Source organism: Camelus bactrianus, chromosome 19 (assembly GCF_048773025.1).
Source record: "Camelus bactrianus isolate YW-2024 breed Bactrian camel chromosome 19, ASM4877302v1, whole genome shotgun sequence".
Lineage (NCBI taxonomy): Eukaryota > Metazoa > Chordata > Mammalia > Artiodactyla > Camelidae > Camelus > Camelus bactrianus.
This window is the reverse complement of record NC_133557.1, coordinates 10,900,909-10,911,552: the sequence shown is the minus strand read 5'-3', so window position 1 is coordinate 10,911,552 and position 10,644 is coordinate 10,900,909. Positions and strand designations below refer to the sequence as shown.

Sequence of the window (10,644 nt, the reverse complement as noted above, 5' to 3'; positions counted from 1 at the left end):
TCCATTGTACATAATATGCCACATTTTCTTTACTCTCATTCATCCACCAGTGGGCACGTATGATGTTACCAATTCCATTGCAATGCAGTAGTCAACATGGGAATGCAAATATATTTTTCAACATCCTGATTTCTGTTCTTTTGGAAATATACCCAGAAATGGGATTGCTAGATCATATGGTAGTTCTATATTTATTTTTGAAGACCTTCCATACTGTTTTTCCTAACAGCTGCACCATTTTACATTCCCACCAGCAGTGCCCAAGGGTTCTCTTTTTCATGTCTTCCAGCACTTGGCAACTCTTGTCTTTTGGATAATAGCTGTTCTAGCACATGTGAGGTGATACCTCTTTGCGGTTTTGATTTGCATTTACCTGATAATTAGGGATGTTGAGCACCTTTTCATGTATTTGTGGGCCATCTGTGTGTCTTCTTCAGAGAAAAGGCTGTTCAGGTCCTTTGCCCATTTTTTAATCTGGTTATTTGGGTTTTTGCTGTTGAGTTGTAAGCGTTCCTTATATATTAACTCCTTATCATATATATGGTTTGCAAATATTTTCTCCCGTTTCAGTTCAGATTGCCTTTTTGTTGATTGTTTCTTTTGCTTTGCAGAAGCTTTTCAGTTTGATAAAGACCCACTTGCCTATGTTTGCTTTTGTGGCCTGTGCTTTTGGTGTCATATCCAAGAAATCATTGCCAAGACCAATGTTATGAAACTTTTCCCCGATGTTTTCTTCTAGGAGTTTTATAGTTTCAGGTCCTACATTTAAGTCTTCAATCCATTTTGAGTTGATTTTTGTGTATGGTGGAAGATAAGGGTCCAATGCCATCCTTTTGCATGTGGATATCCAGTTTTCCCAGCACCAATTGTTGTTTTGTTTTAAGGGCCTTCCTTGGCAGAATAACAAATTTTCAGTCCTTTGCAGGTTCCCCAGAATTTCCTTTAAAATGTTACTGGTCTATGAAATCCTGTGAACCAGTCTTATAACTTTATTATAGTGACAAATTGTATTTTTAAAACTAGGATGTGTGGTCCAGTATACACATGGCTCTTATGAAAAGAGTGGGGCAGTCAGGAATGTTCCAGAAAATCTGGGCCATAGGACTATGTCATTGGAGGCCACATCCCAGACTGACTGTCAGTTGGTTCCTTCTCCCCAGTCAGACCATGGGCACATTAGAGTTCAGGGCTCCACAGAGGAGGTGCTCGTTAACGTCTGTTCACTGCCATGCAGTCAGGGGTGCTGCGATCAGAGAGGTGAAGCCCTTTGCCCACATCACAGAGCAGCTCAGGCAGAGGCAGCTGGCCTGGGGTCTCCCAGTTCTCAGGCCAGCACTGTTTTGACTGCCCTGTTATCAGCATGTGGCTCTCTGCCGGCACCGAACAAAACCTTCCTCCCTCTGGAGTCCGGAGTGGTTGACAAAGAGCTTTTTCCTTCTGAACTGGAAAGCCTTGATTTTGTAGAGATGGGGCTTGTACCATCTTAGTGCCTCCCCTGGCTGCCAGCATGGCACCTGGCACATGCGGAGAGCATGGTAAATATCTGAACGAAGGGACGACTAGCAATTTCAGTTGAGAGGCATCTCTGTATAAGGGCCAGAAATCAGACAATTTAGATTCTGTTTCCCATTCTGCTGCAAGTTTGCTGTGTGACACTGGACAGGTTCCTCCCTGTCCCTAGGCCTTAGTTATCTTATCTGTTAACAATAACAGCAACAATAATAACAGACAACATTATAATGAGCGTCTCCTATGTGTCAGGAACTGCTGCTGAACACTTTTTTTTTTAATTGAAGTATAGTCAGTTTATAATGTGTCAATTTCTGGCATACAGCATAATGCATCAGTCATACACGTACATACATATATTCTTTTCCATTATAGGTGACTACAAGATAGTGAATATAGTTCCCTGTGCTGTACAGTAGAAACTTGTTATCTATTCTATATATAGTAGTTAGTATCCGCAAATCTCAAACTCCCAATTTACCCCTTCTCACCCTGCATTAACCGCTTTTATAGCTGTAAACGCATTTACTCCTCCCGTCACCCCCCAGAGATAGTATTAATGCCTCTGGTGTGCAGATGAGGAAACCCTGGCCCAGAAGGGTTAAGTATGTTGTCTGAGGTCACACAGTTAGTTGGAGGGACAGCAGGGCTTCGGATGCAGGCAGGCTGGCTGGCTCCAGAGTTCACCTCATCCCTAGACGATACTAAGCCTCTAGAAGATGTATCTTTTCTTGCTCAGAAAGGCAGTGATTCTTTGAGATGCAGAAAGTGGCAGCTGTTTCAATTCTGGGCCCTTGGCAAAATGTTTCTGGTTGAGTTCCTGTAGGCTTTGTTCAATAGAAACCATGCAGATCTCTTCCTAGGAGGAAGGCAACTGTTAGAACAGGGTTACTCAGGAGGGATTTTGGTGGAGAGGGAGGTAAAAAGCAGATGGGAAGGCCTTTCTCCCTGTCTCGCTGCCTCTCCGGGCGGGGCCTCTTCAGTGTTCCCTCAGCTCCATCGCGGCTCCCCGCAACGAGGTCCAGGCCACCTTCAGCCCTGACCTGGGTGACTCTCTGGGCATCCAGTCTCACCTGCTCCAAAGCATTCCAGGTGGTGGCCAGAGTCACCCTCTAAAAACAGGAATGAATCACATCACTCCTCTCATAAAGCCCTCCCATGGCTTTTAGAAGCTCTTGTAATAAAACCCAAGGTGACCCCTGCCCACCTCTCTGACCCCATGCATACCTCCTCCTTTTCACTCATCCTCCTGTAGCCCTTCACTGTCCCAGCCAGTGGCCATGAGCCATATGGGGCCGCTGAGCCCTTGAAATGTGGCCGATCCAAACTGAGATGTGCTCGTCCCTATAAAATACACACTGGATCTCGAAGCCGTAGTAGAAAAAAAGATGTAAAAATGTCTCATTAATAATTTTAATATTGATTCTATGTTGAAATGATAATATTTGAGATATATTGGGTTAAATAAAATATATTATTCAAATGAAATTCACCTGTTTCTTTTTACTTTTTTTTTTTTTTTTTACAATACCAATATTTATTCTGAAAGGTAATTGTATGTTCCAAGTAGCAGGTATTAACTTCCAACGCCATCTCTAGAGCTCTTGGAATAATTTGCAGTTCTGAACCATGCTTTGAAAAAGCATCTCCAGCCACCCGTCCGTGCAGGATTTATTCCTGTCCCATCATTAGTAACAAGTGCACTTGTTGCTGCAGGAACTTTAAATTCTTCTGTTGCAAATTTTAAGACTGTTGTGAAAGGTGTACTTTCAGGAACACTGAGTACTTTGTAAGACAGCCTCAGGTCCAACATCAGCACGATCTTAAAAGAAATCTTTGACATAGTGGAGCCGGTCTGGGCAGAGACCCTCCCATCAGCTCCCTCTTTTGACTTTTTTATTGCGGCTCCTAGAAAACTGTAAATTCCACGTGTGGCTCGCACTCTCTCCCTATTGGACAGCACTGCTCTGACCACCCTGGCTTTCCTTCGGTTCCTGGATGGCCTCAGGCCTCTGGGCCCTGCATCCCTCTGCCCACAGCTCTCCTCCCTCCTGCCCCATTGCCCCCGGCCCAGGTGCGCCTCTGGAGCTCCATCACCCTGAACCCTCCCGTTTGCGTGTTTTTTATCTTCCTTCCCTGATGGAGTGCAGGCTATGCTCTCCATCCAGCACCTGGCTCCATGCTGGCCCGGAAAGGCCTGCGGCCTGCCAGAAGCCTGGGGGAGGGAAGGTGGGAACTGGCCCACATTCCTTGCCCAGAGCCAGGGGAGGTGGGGGTCTTCGGCCAGAGGGCTCCACCTGCTGTTGTTCAGGATTTAGCTGAAGCGGGAGTAGTGATCAGCGGCTCTGAGCAGAACACAGGCTACAAGCGGCTTTGGGCATTTCGTGGGGTCCTGGGAGCAGATGTGTGAGTAGAACCAGGGGCATGGAGACTCCCAGACTTCATGAGAATTCATTTGGCAGCTGGGTCAGCTGCCGCTGTGTGCCAGGCCCTCAGAAATCACCAGGGCAGCCCCGGGTCCACCTTGGCCCTGCCGCTCAGCAGCACGGTGACCTGGGCAGGTCACGCAACTCCACTCCAAATGAGCATCGTGGCTCAGTGCCTGGGGCCGGCGAGGACCAGAGTTAGGGCTGTGTGTCCAGTGCCCATGGGGTGCCATGTGGGGACACAGAGGTGCTCAGGCCATGCCAACGTCCTCGTGACCAGGACTCCCTCCCAGCCCACAGCCACCTTTGCAGGACGCTGGCCACGTTGGGGATAGAATCAATGTGTGGCCTCAGTTCCCGAGTAAGCCCTCCGCCTCCCACTACAGGTGGACCACCGGGTCACCATCTTGTTCTCTGTCTTCACCTCGAGGACCCTGACTTTAGCAGAATCTGGAGGAGGAGGAGGAGGAGGAGGAGATACCACTATTTTTGTGAGGCAGCCCTGGGTTTTAATTGGCCACTAGCTCAGAGTGAGACCACGGGTGACCTGATCACCAAAATAGACCAGGAGGAGGGCAGAAGCTTCCAAAACCAGGAGCAGGTGGCTGAAAGGAAGTGAGGGCACCATTCTTGGAACTGGCCCAGCTCCACAGCTGGCCTGGAGAGCAGGGAGCCCCCCGTCTGGAAACCTCTGCTAGTCCAGCCCCTGTGGGTGAGCACAGGGTGGGGCAGGAGCAAGTGCCAGCCAGTTGAGTCTGGGTCCTTCTGGAGCACAGTATATGGCGAGGTGGGAGGAGAGCTGTGTTCTGACTCTGTGTCCTTTTCCATCCACTGCTCTTAAATGAATCCAGGCAGCTTTTCTAAGACTGGGCCAGCGCCCCTGGGCCTCCACTTTTGAGGTTAGAAGGACCCAGGAGACAAGGTGGGCCGGGGCTCCAATCCCACGTCAGACATTGGGAGCTTCCCTGAGGCCCACGGTGAGAAGGTGACAAGGGCAGCTCTCCTTCAGTGGCTGCTGCACTCGGCAGCTCGAAAAGAAATGCAAGGAACAAAGAAGATGGCTTCTCTCATACAGCAGATAATGAACATTCTGGTTCTCAGCCCTGGAGAGGATCATCTCCCAGTGTCCCCAGCCAGGAAATTTACAGACTGCAATTGACCCTTCCAGAGGGCCTGGACGGGGCCTGGGCTCCAAGAGGGCAGTGTCTCCTGCTGGTTTCTCCATGGGCAGAGGTGTCTGGTGAATCCCACGACCTCTGACCAGAGCCAGGCTGCTCAGGGAGAACAGAGCCCGGCGGACCCCTAGCTTGGTGTCGAGGGCGGGGCCCCATGGAGGGGAGAGGAGCGTGGGCAAGGGCAGCCCCCAACTCTGCTTTTTTGTTTTATGTCTAATTATGAAAGCAATTCGTACTCTTTGTAAAATTTGGGAACTACAGAAAGGTAGAAAGAAGAAAATGAAAGTCATCTGTCATCCCAGTGCCCAGAGATGACGCTGTTGCCATTTTGCTGTATTTTTCTCCAGACCTATTTTTCTACACAGATCATACATATGTATATAAGTATGTATTTTAATTGTAATCATGCTCTGTAGCTGCTCCCCCAGCCCCACATGACATTATATCGTGAATACTTTCTCACAGCGTTCAAATTTTCTTTAAAGTTATTTAATGGCTGTATAATATTCTATTAATAATTTATCTAGCTATTCTCCTATTTTTTCCCATTCTCTTATTTTAACTCTCTTTTTTTTTCAACCAGGGGGAATTTGGCAGTTTTAAAACTTCCACTTAAAAGTAAGTCCAAGGAGGGGAGGGTGTAGCTTAGTGGTAGAGTGCGTGCTTAGCGTGCACAAGATCCTGGGTTCAATCCCCAGGTCCTCCATTTAAAAAATAAATAAATAAACCTGATTACCTGCACCCTCCCCCCCCCCCCCCCCAGAAGAAACCAAAACAAGTCCAGCTCTTTGGCGGCCAAGGTGGAGCAGTTCTGCTTTTCACACTGAGGAAGGCCCTTTGTTTTAACATCTCCGGGTGACAGCAAAGGTTGAGTGTTTGGAAAAAGACAAAAACTAAAACCCACCACCACCACTGGGGAGGCTGAGAAAGGGAGTTTCCCTCTGTGGCTGCAGCTCCCGCTGGGTCCCCGTCAGAGTGCCGGCCACATCATCCGAGCGGGTCTGGATGTGCCCATCCTCCAGGCAGCATCCTGGGGTGTGAGCTGCAGGAAAGGGTCAGGCCATTCACACTCTGTTTGTGACGAGGGGCCGTGTGATCTCGGGAAGTCCTCGCACTGCTCCATTTCTCCCTTACCTAGGCTGCACCATGGGCCTTATGCTGGAGTGGCTAGAAGCATGCGGTAAAGCTGCCTCTGGCCCAGTATTGCCTGAGCAAAGCAACGGGGCCTGGTGGGGCCTGGGTGGCCTCAGGCAAGTGATCTTTGCCCTGTAAGAGCCATGGAGCCCCTCCCAGCTCTGAGATTCTCTGATGTGTCCCCAGCCCCCGGGGCCTGTGGCTACACCCTGAATGGCTGGCCCTTGTTGGCCTTCCAGTTGTCCAGACTGGACGACTCCAGGCCCTTTTGAACAGCTCTGGCGTCCCCAGGGTCCTGATTTAGTCGCTAACAAGGCACTAATCGAGTTTCCCTGCCTTTCCTGGATCCCTGCTCAGCAGCCCGGAGCCAGGCCCCCAGTATGACTCCTGGAGAACCCCTGGGTCTGCTGCATCCCCTAGCCCTTCCAGAGAAATTTCCCATCATATTCGGGCTCCAGGGTCCTGCAAGCAGGGTTTCTGGAGGTCCAGGACTGAATGCCACTAGCATACACACTTTAGGAGAGCAGGAGCCTGTGCTTCGCATTCACTTGGTGCCCTCCATGCCCAGCATGGGGCCTGGCCTACAGTAGACCCTCCATATGTACTAGCAGACCAAGGCAGCAATGGCCTCTGACTGCCTCAGTTTCCCTTTCCATCCTGCCCTGCTAGGCGGTGAGCTCTGTGAGAGCAGAGAGCAGCCAGGTTTACCTGAGTCCTCCATGCCCAGCAAACACACTGGTGCGTGGAGAGGGTGCACGAATGTGTAAACAGAGACCAGATGGATTGATGAGTAAGTTATGTTTCGAGAGAGTCAGAGTTTATTATGCAGGGCCTCCCTTCTCCCCACCTCCCCAATATGCGGTCCCTTCCCTCCCACTGAAGGGTCCTGAATGGTCCCTTCCTCCGCCGTCCTCGGCTGAAACTGAGACTTCCTGGTTGGGTGACTTTGGACAAATCACTCAACCTCTCTGAGCCTTCATTGCCTCTTCTATAAAATGGGGCTGATATTGAAAGCATGGTGAGGCTAGCACAGTCAGTGCCTGGCAGGTAGTGGGCACTCAGGGAGAAGTGGTCCCGACTCTTGTTGACAGTGGCCTGGCCTCTGTGCACACTGTGAGCTGCCTGACGGGAGCTGGCTGACCGCTGACTGACGGAGGTACAGGAGACCATCCGAGCTGTGGTGGGTTCTGGGTCCCCTGACACCCTGGCAGCTGTCCCCGCCACCCCACCCTTGGCTCTGCCGTTGGATGTCCTTTCTCTGCGGTGTGCTGTGGCTGGAGGGCTGGACCAGGAGGGGGCCCCAGCTCCTCTGGAGAGCTGCTTTCCTGTCTCCCCACAAGAGGAGTGCCTGCACAGCCACGGCGGGCTCCCACACCAGCTTCCCCGGTGCAGGGCGGGGACAGCAGCTGCATCGTGGAGGCCCCCAGGCCCTCTCGGCCTGTCGCTCAATCCTCTGGGCTTCCAGATTTTCAAATGGGGAGAAACGCAGTCGGGCTGAAGATTTACAGGCCTGTTGAAAGGAGCAAATGAGATGGTGCCTATGACGGACGGCACTCTGGCCCAAGGTTGTAATATAATTATTAGGTGACGAGGATCCAGCCCACAGAGGCGGGGAACGTGCCCACGGCTCCTCAAAGCCGGGAGAGGCCACCTGGCCCAGTGGCCTAGATGCTGTGGGACATGGACAACTGACTTTCTTTCCCCATCTGCAAAATGAGGGCAGTCGCCTTCCCGGGCTTCTGGGAGGAGCCACTGCGGCTGCGCACGTGAGGGGTCGGGCCAAGTCCAGCTTCAGAGCTCGTGCCTGCCCCAGGGGCCTCCCTGGACCTGTTTGCCCATCTGTAATACCAAGGGGGTGATCCCAGCCGTCACTTCAGGTCATCTAGAGGACTCAATAAAACGAACTGTGTAACCCACCTAGCATGAGTGCCCGGCATGTAGAAAGTGCTCATTTAGCTATTATTATGGGGTTTTGGGGGGGTGGTAGCAAGGCCCACCAGGATGAGAACCTGCCCTCTGCCTAGGGCTCCTCCTCCTCAGCCTGTGATAGGAGACTCGGACAGATGGGAGCAGAGCAACTTCCATCAAGCTCACCAGCCCAGAACTGCATTCCCAGCATCTCTGGAGCACGGGGCCAGTGGGACGGCTGTGCAGCAGCTGCCACCAACAATCTGAAGGGGACCGAGTCTCCAGGCTGGGCCTTGGGGTCTTGGCTGGGCATCCGGGCCGAGCGGCAATGAACCTGGGTATCCTGCACGTGCCTCTGCACCATCTCCCAGCTGGTCACACATCATCACCATCTACCTTTCTGCTCACGCAATGCCAGCGCTCCAAGAGAACACCCAAGACACAGCAAAAAGCATTGTTGTTTTTTTCCCTGGCTGTAAAAGTAATTCTTCATTGTGGGAAAAAAATTAGAAAAATATAAATTAAGAGCACCCCAAATTTCAAACTTCCAGGTGTTTCCTACATATACACATGTAGACCTAGATAGTTTTAACAAAAATGGAATCCTATGATAATATGCTTTTAAAAAATTGGAATGAATATACTTTATTTTCAAAATCTTTTTTGTTATAAAATATGACACCTACAGAAAGATTATATAAAATGATTGCTCAGATTGATGTATTACACATCAAACACCCTGGGAACCACTGCTTGGGTGAAGAACTCTGCCAGTCACCCCAGAAGCCCTCAGCATGCCCCATCTCAATCACTCCCTACTTTCTGCCAAAAGTTGCCACTGTCTAGTTTTTTTTTTTCAATTTTTAGGGGTTTTTTTGGGGGGGTAATTAGCTTTAATTATCTATTCAATTTTTTTTTTTTAATGAAGGTACTGGGGATTGAACCCAGGACGTTGTGCATGCTGAGCACCCACTCTACTACCACTGAGCTATATACCCTCCCCTCTCCATTATCTCGATTTTTAAGATAATCACCTTCTTGCTTGTTGTCACCCAAGTGTGTATCCCTAGATGCTATAATTTTGTCTTTAAATCTGTCTTTTAAATCCCTTTAATCTACAGGTTTATTTTTGTAACTTGCTTTTTTTTTTTTTTTTTCACTTGGCCATGTATCTTGGACCTTGTCCTTGTTAGTAAATGTGACTCTCGTTTTTAATGAGTCCGTTGGATGAGCATAACTGGCCCATTCCCCTGCTGATGGACACTTAGGTTATTCTCACACTTTTGCCGTTATATACAACACTATGATGGAAATCTTTATGCATATGTCCTTGTGCACTTGAATGATTCCTAGAAGGAATTTCTAAGAGTGGAGTCATGGGTCCAAAGGACACCCTCTTTTTTTTTTTAAACAGCATTGTTCAGCCTATGATGCACATACCATGCAATTCACCCATTTAAAGCTTACAAGTCAATGTTTTTTAAGTGTATTCAGAGTTGTGCCACCGTCACCACAATTAGTTTTAGCACATTATCGTCATCCCATAAAGCACCCCATACCCATTTTCCTCAATCCTCTCCCCCAGCCCTAGGCAACTGTTCCTATGAAAGATAGTCTTCTTTCTGTCTCTATGGATTTGCCTATTCTGGACATTTCATATAAATGAAGTCCTACAGTGTGTGATCTTTGTGACTGACTTTCATGTAGCTTAATGTGTTCAAGTTTTATCCATGTCATAGCATGTACCAGTACTTCATTCCGTTTTATTGCTGAATAATATCCCATTGCATGGTTATACCACACTTTGGTCGTCCATTCATCAGTCTTTGGACATTTGGGTTGTTTCTGCTTTTGGCCTTTGTGGATAATGCTTCTGTGAACATTCTTGTAAGTTTTTTGTGCGAATATATGTTTTCATTTCTCTTGGCTACCTCCTAGGTGTGGAATTGCTGGTTTAACCTTTTGAGAAACTGCCAGAATGTTTTCCAAAGTGGCTGCACCATTTTAAATTCCTACCTGTAGTGTGTGAGGGTTCTGATTACTCCATATCCTTACCAACACCTGTTATTATCTGTCTTTTTTTATCGTAGGAAAGCTGGTGGTTGTGAAGTATTACCTTGTGGGCTTGATTTGCATTTCCCGGATGGCTACGATATTCAGCATCTTTTCATGGGCTTCTGGACCATTTGTACATCTTCTCTGGATCAATGTCTACTCAGGTCATTTGCCCATTTAAAAATTGGTTTATTTCTCTTTCATTGTTGTGAGAGTTCTTTATATAGTCTGGTTGCAATTCCTTATCAAATATGTGATTTGCAAGTATTTTCTCCCATTCTGTGGGTCGCCTTTTTACTTTCTTAATGATATCCTTGGCAGCACAAAAGTTCTTATTTTGATGATGTCCAATTTATCCGTTTTTTTGTTTGTTTGTTTTTTTGTTGTGCTTTTGGTGTCATATTTAAGGAACCGTTGCCTCATCCTAGGTCACAAAG

General features: G+C 48.5%; 1 long non-coding RNA gene and 1 pseudogene across 1 annotated transcript; one reads left to right on the top strand and one right to left on the bottom strand.

Annotated features, from left to right (window-relative positions):
- Positions 1-2,551: 2,551 nt before the first annotated feature.
- Positions 2,552-3,733, bottom strand: LOC141574042 (uncharacterized; annotated as a pseudogene).
- Positions 3,734-3,834: 101 nt separating this feature from the next.
- On the top strand, positions 3,835-10,410 carry LOC141574041 (uncharacterized). The gene is made up of 2 exons (XR_012500599.1): positions 3,835-5,728; positions 10,243-10,410. It is a non-coding gene; the product is annotated as an uncharacterized LOC141574041 (long non-coding RNA).
- The last annotated feature ends 234 nt before the right edge of the window (positions 10,411-10,644 follow it).